The 15,194-nt window shown below is 41.8% G+C and overlaps 2 long non-coding RNA genes across 2 annotated transcripts; both read left to right on the top strand.

Moving 5' to 3' along the window:
- Window positions 1-491: 491 nt before the first annotated feature.
- Window positions 492-3,812, top strand: LOC142297374 (uncharacterized). The gene is made up of 2 exons (XR_012751758.1): window positions 492-559; window positions 2,042-3,812. It is a non-coding gene; the product is annotated as an uncharacterized LOC142297374 (long non-coding RNA).
- A 6,891-nt stretch (window positions 3,813-10,703) lies between these two features.
- On the top strand, window positions 10,704-14,254 carry LOC142297367 (uncharacterized). Its single transcript, XR_012751757.1, has 2 exons — window positions 10,704-10,775; window positions 12,496-14,254. It is a non-coding gene; the product is annotated as an uncharacterized LOC142297367 (long non-coding RNA).
- Window positions 14,255-15,194: the final 940 nt, after the last annotated feature.

The raw sequence follows: 15,194 nt of genomic DNA, 5'->3' as shown, positions 1-15,194 counted from the left end.
GCATTGTTTAACTCAAACATATTGCTTCAGTGTTATTGCTGAAAAAAAAAATTAACAACCAGAAATATTAGCACAAAAAATAGCATAAGGTGAAATTGGGCAGGTTGCTATTGGCAACAGCTACATTTTTATTAATAATAAACAAGATCTCCATTTCTATAATTTTGCACTGTTGTATAAGGAGGAAACTGCTGTCTTCAGGCATAAAATTTCAGGTGCTCGTAATATGCCGCAGAAATCCATTATTATAAGTGGCTTATATTTCTCATATTTTCCTTTTTGTGAAGTCTTCATCACCTTGTCCTCACAACCTTGATCCTAACCAATATGTTCTCCCATATAATTACTACTTATCAATGTTAATAACAGGAGAGGTCACATGTGACATCATCTGATACAGGCGGCCATTGTTACGTCCCAGCATGATGTCACAATGACTGGGAATCTATAGAACTTGGTGGACTCAGATGTTCAGATCAAGAGGAGAAGACAAAGAGGGCGGTGGATCCAGGATTGATGACGGTGAAGAAGGGAAGAGGATCCCGAATCAAGGACACAGGTAAATGAGGGACATTACTGGGTTTTCAATCAGTTACGCTTGTGCCAACATGTACGCTCAGGCTCTGTTCACACTGGGCATTTTTGCTGCTACTTTTTAGCAGCAAAATCTGATCTCTTGGTAGTAAAAAAAGCTGTGTTTTTGTGCAGAGTTTTTGCCACAGTTTTTACTGGGTTTTTGGTGCGTCATTTGTTTACATTACATATAAACCAAAAAAATGCACTGCTGCGTTTCTTTCACTCTCATGGCTTTCAATAGTGAAAAAAACAGCAAAAACAAATGCTAAAAGAATAGAAATCTTTACAAAATGCAGCATTTTGCCAGTTCAGTAAGAAAAAAAAAGTTGGTGTCTTTGTGTGCATGAGATTTCTGGAATCTCATAGGTTTTGCTAATATGGTAAAAAGCAGTTTTTTATTAGCATGTATTTGCATAAAACCAATAAAAAAAATGCAGAAAAAAACCCCACACCAAAAGCAACCTGTGTGAACATAGCCTTATTCTCCAACTCTCCTGATTGTGGCTGTAAAGTACTATATTGTACCAGTCTTTGCTGTTACAATCTGTAGACTTGGGGGATGAAGGTTCCATGTGAGGTCACAAGGCGGGATGTTGGACACAGAGTTCCATGCCGCAAAAATGGAGAATCTACATGGAGATGTAAGCACAAAGATGGCGCCTGGGAGGGAGACACCACATGGAGATGTAAGCACAAAGATGGCGCCTGGGAGGGAGACACCACATGGAAATGTAGGCACAAAGATGGCGCCTGGGAGGGAGACACCACATGGAAATGTAGGCACAAAGATGGCGCCTGGGAGGGAGACACCACATGGAGATGTAAGCACAAAGATGGTGTCTGGGAGGGAGACACCACATGGAGATGTAAGCACAAAAATGGCGCCTGGGAGGGAGACACCATAGTGGGGACTTCAGTCAGTGACTACAAGTGGTAACTGTGGTTGGCGCACATTGTTGGTGATTCTGTTACTTAATTTCAGATTTTATGGGAGAAAAAATTCTCATTACTACATTATATGGAAGGGGGTTTTGTATTCATACAGGAACATACTATATATAGGAGCATTTGCTTCATTTTATTTATTTTGTTTTCAAATTGCAACATTTCATTGTTGTAATGTCATTATTACATTTCATTGTTGTAATTGTCGTAATTGTTAAGCGATATTTTTCAATGCTTTATGTCATTTATTACACCATTTTTAAACACCTATTCCAAAACTTAAAAATGTGGTAACGTATGAATTGTAATATGTCATTATAATCTGAAAAATTGGTAGGTGGGGGATTGTTGTACATTATTTGTTCTCACATATGTGCACATATGGGGCATCTAGTCACAATCTAATTTAAGGACCTCAGATCACATATAAACAAAACCAATTGAAGTCCATCTTCCATTTTTACATTATTCTTCAGATTTCTAGTCCATTCCCTGACACTTATTTTTTTTTTCTTTCTAGGGAGTATATCTGGATCCAGAAAGCAAGACTGAAGAATTTAGAAAGGGCCATGATATTGATTAGTGTTAAGTGGGCTTTACACGCTACGATTTTGCTACAGCGATCTCGTTGGGGTCACGGATTTGGGGACGCACATCCGGCCGCTGTAGCGATCTCGTTGTGTGTGACTCCAAGGAGCGATTTTGGATCGTTGCAAAAATGTCCAAAATCGCTCCTTGTTGACATGGGGGTCCGCTCCCAATTATCTATACTATCGCTTTGCTGTTGTTGTTCCTCGTTCCTGCGGCAGTGCACATCGCTGTGTGTGACCCCGTAGGAACAAGGAACATCTCCTTACCTGCCGCCGGCCACAATGCGGAAGGAAGGAGATGGGCGGGATGTTCGTCCCGCTCATCTCCGCCCCTCCGCTTTCATTGGGCAGCTGCTTAGTGACGTCGCTGTGACACCGAATGGACCGCCCCCTTAGAAAGGAGGCGGTACGCCGGTCACAGCAACGTCGCTATGCAGGTAAGTACGTGTGACGCGGGTGCGCGATTTTGTGCGCGACGGGCAGCGATATGCCCGTTTCGCACAAACAATGGGGGCGGGTCGCATGCTAGCAATATCGGTACTGATATCGTAGCATGTAAAGCCACCCTTAGATTATAGGACTATCGGTATATTATATTTGGTGCCTTATGTGTCATCATACACTGATTATACAGAACAAAATCTGGACTCTGTTTTATGGCATTCTGCTACAGCCATTTCTTTGTATTACTGTACGGAAAGTTGGCATGTGAGATGACACCACCTGTATACATAATCCCTATCCATCTGCTTGTTTTGCAGTATTTTGAATCTTGGTATCTGGGCATTGCATCTATAGAACCTGGACTTAGAGAAACCAAGGGGGAAAAAAAAAAACAAAAAAAAACAAAAAAAAAAAAAGCTGGACTTAGTTTGGTTTACATACAAGTTGATGGTGTCTATTTTCTCTTAACATTTGGTGGGATGCAGGTCTGGAGAGCTGTTGTCATCCTATTAGATAGATAATGCATTAATGTATTATAGAAATGTCTGATATCATGTTCCCTATTTTGTTATTATGTCACATCCTGGTCTCCATCTTGGACATCATAACAAACGGGCACTTTTTTGTTTAATTTCACATTGGCACTATAGGAAAAATGACACTACAGCTACAGAGGCGACCGTCTGATGGCCCAGCTCGACTACCCATCTCTCCTGAAGACCCTTTCAGCTTTTTGAGGGTTGGGTGGAGGACATCATCTCTGAAAATAGGGTCCCACAGCTGCACCCCAGCAGATTGAAGAGTCAGTGCCCTAAAGCCACAGGGGGGTGTGTAGTCACTCACTACATCACTTAGGATGATTTCATTCTTCAGGAATTACACAGGAGTGGTCCTTGTGGTGGTGTGACATATAAAATCTGTCCTAGTCTGGGGCAATAGGGAATGCTATTTCTGGTCTTCAACCAACAGGCCTAAACGCGTCTTAAACTGCCAAAGGCCTAATTCCATTTCTTCTGTTAAGAGTTTATGAATGCCACATAAGGGATCTGATATGATATAACCGTCCTATATGTCAGTTAGTTGTAGTATAGCCTTGGTCCAGGGTTCTTGAACTGATCGCCTTTTCTCGGGGTCAAGAAGGAATTTTTTCCCTGTGGCACAAATTGGCTGAACGTGTCCAGGTTTTTTGCCTTCTTCTGGATCAATGGCTTTAGGTATAGGTAGAGACTGTATTTAATAAAGAGTTAAAAAAATGAATGATCTGTCTCCTCATTTCTTTATATTATATATAACACTTAGTTATTTGTATACATTGTATAAATTTTAGGACTTCTGACTGCTGCAATAACTAACACGGTACCAAAACCTTTTTCTTTTAATTAAATCTGTAGTGAAAAACGCATGGGAAAAATGTACCTATCATTGGACCGAAAATGCACCAAAATGCATGTGGTTTTTTTATGTGTTTTTCAGCCAGTGGGTGGGGTTTTTTTTACTGAAGAAACAAAACTGCAGCGTGCGCACATAGCCTTAACTTAGCTTTGGAAAAATCTTTAGCTTTCTACCTTTAGTTGATTTGCTTATTTCCATTTTCAAGTGTCATCTTTGTGTCTTGTGGCAGCTTTTCACCCCACTCCAGTCATCATTATAACGTCCATTTTCTGCTCACGCTTACCATGATCATGTTTCTCTACAGTACCCCAATTCCCCAAGATATCCTCATTAGGGATGATCGAATACCCTATTATTCACTTCTATGGATATCCGACGAATACCTCACCGCTATTCGAGTATTCGCAAATATTCGACCCCCAATGTAAGTCTATGGGAAACCAGAATAATTTTACGTCAGACCTGTCGGTGACCTGTGGTGACTGAGGAAAAGGCTGAAGCAGTATGGGCACAGCCTGTAGAAGGTGCCTGACTGCATTTCTGGTGTCTTTGAATAACGTGGTCAGAGCAGCACGCGGCGTTTACGAAGTCGCTAGAACAGCTCTCAAACCAAAGTAAAAGAGGTGAAATTGCTAAGAAACAGTTTCTAGTGCCTAATAACTGTAATAAAACGTCAAATCAAGCCCCAACCTCCCAAAAAAACCCACTTTAGCATATGTTCACGCTTTTCGTTTTTTACATTTTTCCTTCTTTTTCGATTAGAAAGGGCTGTAACATACATTATATTGGTGTCTGTCCTACACCTCCTTTTTGGGACATATTTGACAGCACTTTAAAAGGTCAGCTACAATGTTCCCATTGGGTAGTTGACCTTGCCCTCCTCCTACTCCTCCTACAGCACCACCGGCTCCAGTGACCCTCTTTCAAATGTAGAAAGAGCCACTGGCTGTCCTCAAATCTCAAACTTCTTAGGGCTCTCAGGTGGGCCCTGTAACATACATTGAGGAGTGATGGCAGTCATTTGTAGTTTTCTGCGTCCCCTATATCATTAGTGTGAAAGTTGTAATACGTACTCCATAACACTTTACAGTGCTATTGCTAATGTGGCCATTTGGGTGTTGGACTTGCCCTCCTCCTCCTTCACCAACACCAACGGCTCCAGTGGCCCTCTATTCAAATTCTATTCAAATGATTCACAAATGTATGTTTTATGGACAAATGAACGCCACGCTGGAATGCAGCACTGTGGAAGTGGCAGTTGTTTCACTCTGGAGCTCAGGCTGTGTTCCTCTAGCTAACACCGAGGATTTAAAAAAAAAAAAAAATCAGTTTTCCCAGGGGGGAATGGTTCAAACACCATGTAGCACAACATCAGAAGGTACTCCCAACAGCTTTTTTAAAAAAAAAAAAAAGATAGGATTTGCAACAAAGCATAAGATGCCAAGGAGTTTAATACACTCAGTTTCCCCAGGGGATAATTGTTCAGACACCATGGAGCACTGCATCAGTAGTTACTCCCAACAGCTTTTTTTTTTTTTAATTGGTAGGATTTTCAACAGGGTAAAAAAAGCCAAGATGTTTAATACATTCAGTTCCCCTAGAGTGTAGTGGTTCAGACACCATGTAGCAAAGCATCACAAGGTACTCCCAACAGCTCCCAACAGCTTATTTAGAAAAATGGTAGGATAAGCAACAGGGCATAACATACCAAGGAGTTTAATACATTCAGTTCCTCCAGGGGATAATGGTTCAGACACCATGGAGCACTGCATCAGTAAGTACTCCCATCAGTTTTTTTAAAAAAATTGGTAGGATTTGCAACAGGGCATAACATGCCAAGGAGTTTAATACATTCAGTTTCCCCAGGGGATAATGGTTCAGACACCATGGAGCACTGCATCAGTAGGTACTCCCAACAGCTTTTTAAAAAAAAAATTGGTAGGATTTGCAACAGGGCATAACATGCCAAGAAGTTTAATACATTCAGTTCCCCAAAGGTGTAGTAGTTCAGACACCATGTAGCAAAGCATCATAAGGTACTCCTAACAGCTCCCAAGAGCTTAGATTAAAAAAAATTGGTAGGATAAGCAATAGGGCATAACATGCCAAGGAGCTAAAAAAAAGACTAAATTACTTACCGGTAATGGGATTTTCCTGAGTCCACGACAGCACCCACGAGAGAGAGATCCGCCCCCTTCAGGACAGGAAACCTACAGATAAATAGGGGCGGTCCCCCTCCCTCATCAGTTGGTTGCAGAGAACAGGAGAGGAACCGCCAATGCATTAGCAAACACAACAGACAAATCCCAGGACACCGAAGCGTGAAAAACAAACAAAGGAAGGGCAGGGGTGTAAAGGGTGCTGTCGTGGACTCAGGAAAATCCCATTACCGGTAAGTAATTTAGTCTTTTCCTTTCGTCACGACAGCACCCACGAGAGACTTAGAGAGAATACACACTGAGGGCGGGATAACCGTGTGAAGGGCCAAGCGTCCAAACGAAAGGACAGCGGAAGAACAAAGGGCCAGCCGGCAGAGCCCGGAAAAGGTGGAAGGAGAAGACCAGGTCGCAGCCTTACAAATACCGTCGACGAGACATCCGCCACGACCATCAAAGAGGAGGCCACCACCCAGGAGAACGATCCGGCACCGAGGAGGACAGAGGAACATGCTCCACCACAGATGCGAGGGAAACAGCATCCCACAGCCATCGGGGCAAGGGACGCCATGCCACCGGAGGATCACATCCGGAACCCTGAAAGACACCAGGGCAACGGGACTAGCCAGAGTCCAGCCACAATTAGCGCATCTGATGGATGTGCCACTTCTGGGGCAGGTGTCGGCTGCTATTGTTAGGCTGAAAAGGGCCAAATAACTATGGCCCTTCCCACCCTAATAATATCAGCCCCCAGTTGTCTGCTACACCTTAGCTAGTTTTAGATAAAAAGGGAGGGGACCCCACGTCATTTAAAAAATAAAAACAAAAGTGGGATCTCCTCAATTTTTCATAACCAGCCATGGTACAGCAGACAGCTGAGAGTTGTAGTCTGCAGCTGTTCTTGTGCTGGATATGAAAAATGGGGGGACCCCACTTTTTTTTACCAAAAAATAAAAACAAAACAAAAAAAAAAAACAGCTGGCCAAGCTAGCTATCCCTCTATCAATAGAAATAACAGAATCAATTCAATGTCAATTTTATTCTGGTTTTTTTCTATTATCTATTCTATGTTTTATCCATTCTATTTTTTATATCTATTCTAGCTATCAATTATTTTATTTCTCCTTTAAAAAAATGCAGTAACAAAAACGCAGCAAAACATATGCAATTTTTGGATGTGTTTTTTTAGGCCAAAAACGTGCATCTTTCTGGTCACTACAAAGATGCAGTGTGTGCACATAGCCACAGCCTTTCTGCATTTCCGACCTGTGTTTCTGTAGTGAAAAATGACTGATTGCTCTCAGTGAGAGAAACAAAATTAAAATTTTGTAGTTGTGATACCTTTTTGTTTTGTAGTTATAATGTGTTTTCAGCTAGCACTTGTTCACACCTGTTGAATATGTGGGTCACTCTTTTTATATATTTATAGTGCATCTCTTTCTGATTGGGCACTCCACCCTACAACCAGGCTGTGTTCACTCCCCTTTACATCTGGAATTTAGCTGCCCAGACATAGCACCTCTGCAGGTGACAATTCTCCTGACAGTGGCATTCCACCAATAGAGGCAGGCTATGCCACTGCTATAGGGTCCATGAGCTGGGCGGCCTGGCGGTGGCTTCGGTGGCTGCCCACGGTGCCAGCGTCAGCACCAGGCCCATAGCCAAGGATCGCACTTTCAAATGTATCACATTGCAGATGAGGATACAGTTGAAAGCAATGATTAGAAGGAGCGCAGCGCTCCCTCTCATGATTATCCCACTGAGTCTGCTCTCTGACAGCTCAGCACAGCTCTGACATCACTACTGTGCGCCAATCACCAGTGTGTTGAGATGTGCAGAGCACAGACAGCGGGCAAATGAAGAGCAGCAGCCGGTGACTGAGGAGAGTATGTATTCAGTATATGGTGGGAGTGCATAATGATATGTGAGGGTGTGTAATGCTATGTGGAGTGTATAATGCTATGTGGGGTGTATAATGCTATGTGGGGGGTGCATCATGCTATGTGGGGGGGTGCATAATGTTATGTGGGGGTGAATAATACTATGTGGGGGTGCATAATGCTATGTGAGCGTGTATAGCGTTATGTGGGGGTGCATAACGCTAAGTGAGGGTGGATAACACAATGTGGGGGTGTATAACGCTACGTGGGGGTGCATAACACTATGTGGGGGCAGCATAAAGCTATGTGGGGGCAGCATAACGCTATGTGAAGGCAGCATAACACTATGTGGGGGCAGCATAACGCCATGTGGGGGCTGCATAACACTATGTGGGGCTGCATAACGCTATATGGAGGAATATGGAGAGTGTATTTTAGTACATGGAGGACTATGGGGTGCATTAGATGATATGGAAGACTATGTGGGGCCCATTCTGTATGAAGAGCGATGTGGAGCCCAATTCTGTATGGAGATCTATGTGGGAGCATTATGCTATATGGAGGACTATGTAAGGCCCATTACTATATGGAGGACTATGTGAGGCCCATTACTACAGGTACATCTCAATAAATTAGAATATCATCAAAAAGTTAATTTATTTCAGTAACTCAATACAAAAAGGGAAATGCATATATTATATAGAGTCATTACCAACAGTGTGATCTATTTCAAGTGTTTATTTCTGTTAATGTTGATGATTATGGCTTACAGCCAATGAAAACCCAAAAGTTATTATCTCAGAAAATTAGAATAATTACCACAAAACACCTGCAAAGGCTTTCTAAGCATTTAAAATGGTCCCTTAGTCAGGTCCAATAAGCTACACAATCATGGGGAAGACTGCTGACTTGACAGATGTCCAGAAGGCAGTCATTGACACACTCCACAAGGAGGGTAAGCCACAAAAGGTCATCACTAAAGAAGCCGGCTGTTCACAGAGTGCTGTATCCAAGCATATTAATAGAAAGTTGAGTGAAAGGAAAAAGTGTGGTACAAAAAGGTGCACAAGCAACCTATATGAGGCCCATTACCACATGGAGGACTACGGGAGGCCCATTACTATGTGGAAGGCTTGGTGGGGCCCATTACTCTATGGAGTACTTTGTGGGGCCATTATTATATTTGGAAAGCTATGTGGATGCCTTTATACTTTATCTAGAGTTATATGAGGGCCATTATACTGTGTGTAAGCAATTATACAGTGTGAAGGTTTGTGTGAGGTCTGTCATACTGTGCGGAGGGCTGTGTGCGGGCCATTATACTATATGTAGAATGATTATACTGCATGAAGGGCTGTGAGGGGGTTACAATTCGGAATTTTACTGTGTTGGGGTCACTATTCATTGCTAGGGTAGTTGAAGGGGAGTACAGTAGGGTCATCATACCGTGGCGTGTAGAGGGTGTTATGGAAGAATTTATTGGGGGAATCATACAGTGTTTGTGGGACACTTTTGTTGCCATCATATTTTATGGTTGCAATGAAAGGGGAAGCTAGGGGCTTCAATAGGAGAAAAAAATACTTTGTAAGAGCTGTAAAGTTGTGAAATATGCTCTTTTGTGACCCAGCTGAAAATTATTTTTTATTTATTGGGGGGGGCATTTAGAAATCCTGCAATGGGGCCCCATGATTTCTATGTATGCCTCTGTATCCTGTAGAGTTATCAGTCTGACTCCAGTACCTAGCACTAGTACAAATAAAGGGAGAACAGAGTCCGCTGCTATGTATAAGAAATAGGAAAACAGGCCAGGATAACAGCCTGGATCAGCTTGTCTAAATGAGCAATTAACCAAGGAACAACCAGTGCCCATGCCACCATGGTGAAAACCACTACCAGTATTATGAGAATGTCTTCCATAACCATGAGCACATGGCTACACTACATGACTTCACGGCTACAGTCACTGTCTGATGGCAGGAGCCACATGTCTACACATGTCTATGTGGACGCAGCAGAAAGTGTGGAAACATTGCCAGGGGCTCGGGCAGCATTGGCACAGGAGGATAGGTAAGGCCACTCTTATTTATTGCATGATTTTATACCATTAGCAGCCGCTGTTTAAAAAAGATATAATTGGAAAACTTTAATATGCACAAAAAAAGCTAAAACTAAAATATGAGTTTAGGAAAAAACTGTCAGGACCCCCCAAAAAGTATGAAAATGGCAGGAAAATGCATTGTTTAACTCAAACATATTGCTTCAGTGTTATTGCTGAAAAAAAAAATTAACAACCAGAAATATTAGCACAAAAAATAGCATAAGGTGAAATTGGGCAGGTTGCTATTGGCAACAGCTACATTTTTATTAATAATAAACAAGATCTCCATTTCTATAATTTTGCACTGTTGTATAAGAAGGAAACTGCTGTCTTCAGGCATAAAATTTCAGGTGCTCGTAATATGGCGCAGAAATCCATTATTATAAGTGGCTTATATTTCTCATATTTCCCTTTTTGTGAAGTCTTCATCACCTTGTCCTCACAACCTTGATCCTAACCAATATGTTCTCCCATATAATTACTACTTATCAATGTTAATAACAGGAGAGGTCACATGTGACATCATCTGATACAGGCGGCCATTGTTACGTCCCAGCATGATGTCACAATGACTGGGAATCTATAGAACTTGGTGGACTCAGATGTTCAGAGCAAGAGGAGAAGACAAAGAGGGCGGTGGATCTAGGATTGATGACGGTGAAGAAGGGAAGAGGATCCCGGATCAAGGACACAGGTAAATGAGGAACTTTACTGGGTTTTCAATCAGTTACGCTTGTGCCAACATGTACGCTCAGGCTCTGTTCACACTGGGCATTTTTGCTGCTACTTTTTAGCAGCAAAATCTGATCTCTTGGTAGTAAAAAAAGCTGTGTTTTTGTGCAGAGTTTTTGCCACAGTTTTTACTGGGTTTTTGGTGCGTCATTTGTTTACATTACATATAAACCAAAAAAATGCACTGCTGCGTTTCTTTCACTCTCATGGCTTTCAATAGTGAAAAAAACAGCAAAAACAAATGCTAAAAGAATAGAAATCTTTACAAAATGCAGCATTTTGCCAGTTCAGTAAGAAAAAAAAAGTTGGTGTCTTTGTATGCATGAGATTTCTGGAATCTCATAGGTTTTGCTAATATGGTAAAAAGCAGTTTTTTATTAGCATGTATTTGCATAAAACCAATAAAAAAAATGCAGAAAAAAACCCCACACCAAAAGCAACCTGTGTGAACATAGCCTTATTCTCCAACTCTCCTGATTGTGGCTGTAAAGTACTATATTGTACCAGTCTTTGCTGTTACAATCTGTAGACTTGGGGGATGAAGGTTCCATGTGAGGTCACAAGGCGGGATGTTGGACACAGAGTTCCATGCCGCAAAAATGGAGAATCTACATGGAGATGTAAGCACAAAGATGGCGCCTGAGAGGGAGACACCGCATGGAGATGTAAGCACAAAGATGGCGCCTGGGAGGGAGACACCACATGGAAATGTAGGCACAAAGATGGCGCCTGGGAGGGAGACACCACATGGAAATGTAGGCACAAAGATGGCGCCTGGGAGGGAGACACCACATGGAGATGTAAGCACAAAGATGGTGTCTGGGAGGGAGACACCACATGGAGATGTAAGCACAAAAATGGCGCCTGGGAGGGAGACACCATAGTGGGGACTTCAGTCAGTGACTACAAGTGGTAACAGTGGTTGGCGCACATTGTTGGTGATTCTGTTACTTAATTTCAGATTTTATGGGAGAAAAAATTCTCATTACTACATTATATGGAAGGGGGTTTTGTATTCATACATATCCTTTTTCCTAATATTCATAGCAGGTATGCAATTCATTATTCACATGTTCAAATTAGCAAGTAGCATTTTTCATTGTATATTCCAATATTTTTCCATATGCTTGAGGCATTATACCATTATCTAAGTTTGATGTGCAGCCTTATTCTTATATATAGTATGTATTTTTGGCTTGCACTCATATATATATATTAGTGCTCACTTCAGTTATCCTATTCAGTTATTTGTATTCATACAGGAACATACTATATATAGGAGCATTTGCTTCATTTTATTTATTTTGTTTTCAAATTGCAACATTTCATTGTTGTAATGTCATTATTACATTTCATTGTTGTAATTGTCGTAATTGTTAAGCGATATTTTTCAAAGCTTTATGTCATTTATTACACCATTTTTAAACACCTATTCCAAAACTTAAAAATGTGGTAACGTATGAATTGTAATATGTCATTATAATCTGAAAAATTGGTAGGTGGGGGATTGTTGTACATTATTTGTTCTCACATATGTGCACATATGGGGCATCTAGTCACAATCTAATTTAAGGACCTCAGATCACATATAAACAAAACCAATTGAAGTCCATCTTCCATTTTTACATTATTCTTCAGATTTCTAGTCCATTCCCTGACACTTATTTTTTTTTTCTTTCTAGGGAGTATATCTGGATCCAGAAAGCAAGACTGAAGAATTTAGAAAGGGCCATGATATTGATTAGTGTTAAGTGGGCTTTACACGCTACGATTTTGCTACAGCGATCTCGTTGGGGTCACGGATTTTGTGACGCACATCCGGCCGCTGTAGCGATCTCGTTGTGTGTGACTCCAAGGAGCGATTTTGGATCGTTGCAAAAATGTCCAAAATCGCTCCTTGTTGACATGGGGGTCCGCTCCCAATTATCGATACTATCGCTTTGCTGTTGTTGTTCCTCGTTCCTGCGGCAGTGCACATCGCTGTGTGTGACCCCGTAGGAACAAGGAACATCTCCTTACCTGCCGCCGGCCACAATGCGGAAGGAAGGAGATGGGCGGGATGTTCGTCCCGCTCATCTCCGCCCCTCCGCTTTCATTGGGCGGCTGCTTAGTGACGTCGCTGTGACACCGAATGGACCGCCCCCTTAGAAAGGAGGCGGTACGCCGGTCACAGCAACGTCGCTATGCAGGTAAGTACGTGTGACGCGGGTGCGCGATTTTGTGCGCGACGGGCAGCGATATGCCCGTTTCGCACAAACAATGGGGGCGGGTCGCATGCTAGCAATATCGGTACTGATATCGTAGCATGTAAAGCCACCCTTAGATTATAGGACTATCGGTATATTATATTTGGTGCCTTATGTGTCATCATACACTGATTATACAGAACAAAATCTGGACTCTGTTTTATGGCATTCTGCTACAGCCATTTCTTTGTATTACTGTACGGAAAGTTGGCATGTGAGATGACACCACCTGTATACATAATCCCTATCCATCTGCTTGTTTTGCAGTATGTTGAATCTTGGTATCTGGGCATTGCATCTATAGAACCTGGACTTAGAGAAACCAAGGGGGAAAAAAAAAAAACAAAAAAAAAAGCTGGACTTAGTTTGGTTTACATACAAGTTGATGGTGTCTATTTTCTCTTAACATTTGGTGGGATGCAGGTCTGGAGAGCTGTTGTCATCCTATTAGATAGATAATGCATTAATGTATTATAGAAATGTCTGATATCATGTTCCCTATTTTGTTATTATGTCACATCCTGGTCTCCATCTTGGACATCATAACAAACGGGCACTTTTTTGTTTAATTTCACATTGGCACTATAGGAAAAATGACACTACAGCTACAGAGGCGACCGTCTGATGGCCCAGCTCGACTACCCATCTCTCCTGAAGACCCTTTCAGCTTTTTGAGGGTTGGGTGGAGGACATCATCTCTGAAAATAGGGTCCCACAGCTGCACCCCAGCAGATTGAAGAGTCAGTGCCCTAAAGCCACAGGGGGGTGTGTAGTCACTCACTACATCACTTAGGATGATTTCATTCTTCAGGAATTACACAGGAGTGGTCCTTGTGGTGGTGTGACATATAAAATCTGTCCTAGTCTGGGGCAATAGGGAATGCTATTTCTGGTCTTCAACCAACAGGCCTAAACGCGTCTTAAACTGCCAAAGGCCTAATTCCATTTCTTCTGTTAAGAGTTTATGAATGCCACATAAGGGATCTGATATGATATAACCGTCCTATATGTCAGTTAGTTGTAGTATAGCCTTGGTCCAGGGTTCTTGAACTGATCGCCTTTTCTCGGGGTCAAGAAGGAATTTTTTCCCTGTGGCACAAATTGGCTGAACGTGTCCAGGTTTTTTGCCTTCTTCTGGATCAATGGCTTTAGGTATAGGTAGAGACTGTATTTAATAAAGAGTTAAAAAAATGAATGATCTGTCTCCTCATTTCTTTATATTATATATAACACTTAGTTATTTGTATACATTGTATCAATTTTAGGACTTCTGACTGCTGCAATAACTAACACGGTACCAAAACCTTTTTCTTTTAATTAAATCTGTAGTGAAAAACGCATGGGAAAAATGTACCTATCATTGGACCGAAAATGCACCAAAATGCATGTGGTTTTTTTATGTGTTTTTCAGCCAGTGGGTGGGGGTTTTTTTACTGAAGAAACAAAACTGCAGCGTGCGCACATAGCCTTAACTTAGCTTTGGAAAAATCTTTAGCTTTCTACCTTTAGTTGATTTGCTTATTTCCATTTTCAAGTGTCATCTTTGTGTCTTGTGGCAGCTTTTCACCCCACTCCAGTCATCATTATAACGTCCATTTTCTGCTCACGCTTACCATGATCATGTTTCTCTACAGTACCCCAATTCCCCAAGATATCCTCATTAGGGATGATCGAATACCCTATTATTCACTTCGATGGATATCCGACGAATACCTCACCGCTATTCGAGTATTCGCAAATATTCGACCCCCAATGTAAGTCTATGGGAAACCAGAATAATTTTACGTCAGACCTGTCGGTGACCTGTGGTGACTGAGGAAAAGGCTGAAGCAGTATGGGCACAGCCTGTAGAAGGTGCCTGACTGCATTTCTGGTGTCTTTGAATAACGTGGTCAGAGCAGCACGCGGCGTTTACGAAGTCGCTAGAACAGCTCTCAAACCAAAGTAAAAGAGGTGAAATTGCTAAGAAACAGTTTCTAGTGCCTAATAACTGTAATAAAACGTCAAATCAAGCCCCAACCTCCCAAAAAAAACCCACTTTAGCATATGTTCACGCTTTTCGTTTTTTACATTTTTCCTTCTTTTTCGATTAGAAAGGGCTGTAACATACATTATATTGGTGTCTGTCCTACACC

This window comes from Anomaloglossus baeobatrachus, chromosome 1 (assembly GCF_048569485.1).
Source record: "Anomaloglossus baeobatrachus isolate aAnoBae1 chromosome 1, aAnoBae1.hap1, whole genome shotgun sequence".
Lineage (NCBI taxonomy): Eukaryota > Metazoa > Chordata > Amphibia > Anura > Aromobatidae > Anomaloglossus > Anomaloglossus baeobatrachus.
This window is presented reverse-complemented; position numbering and strand designations above follow the sequence as displayed.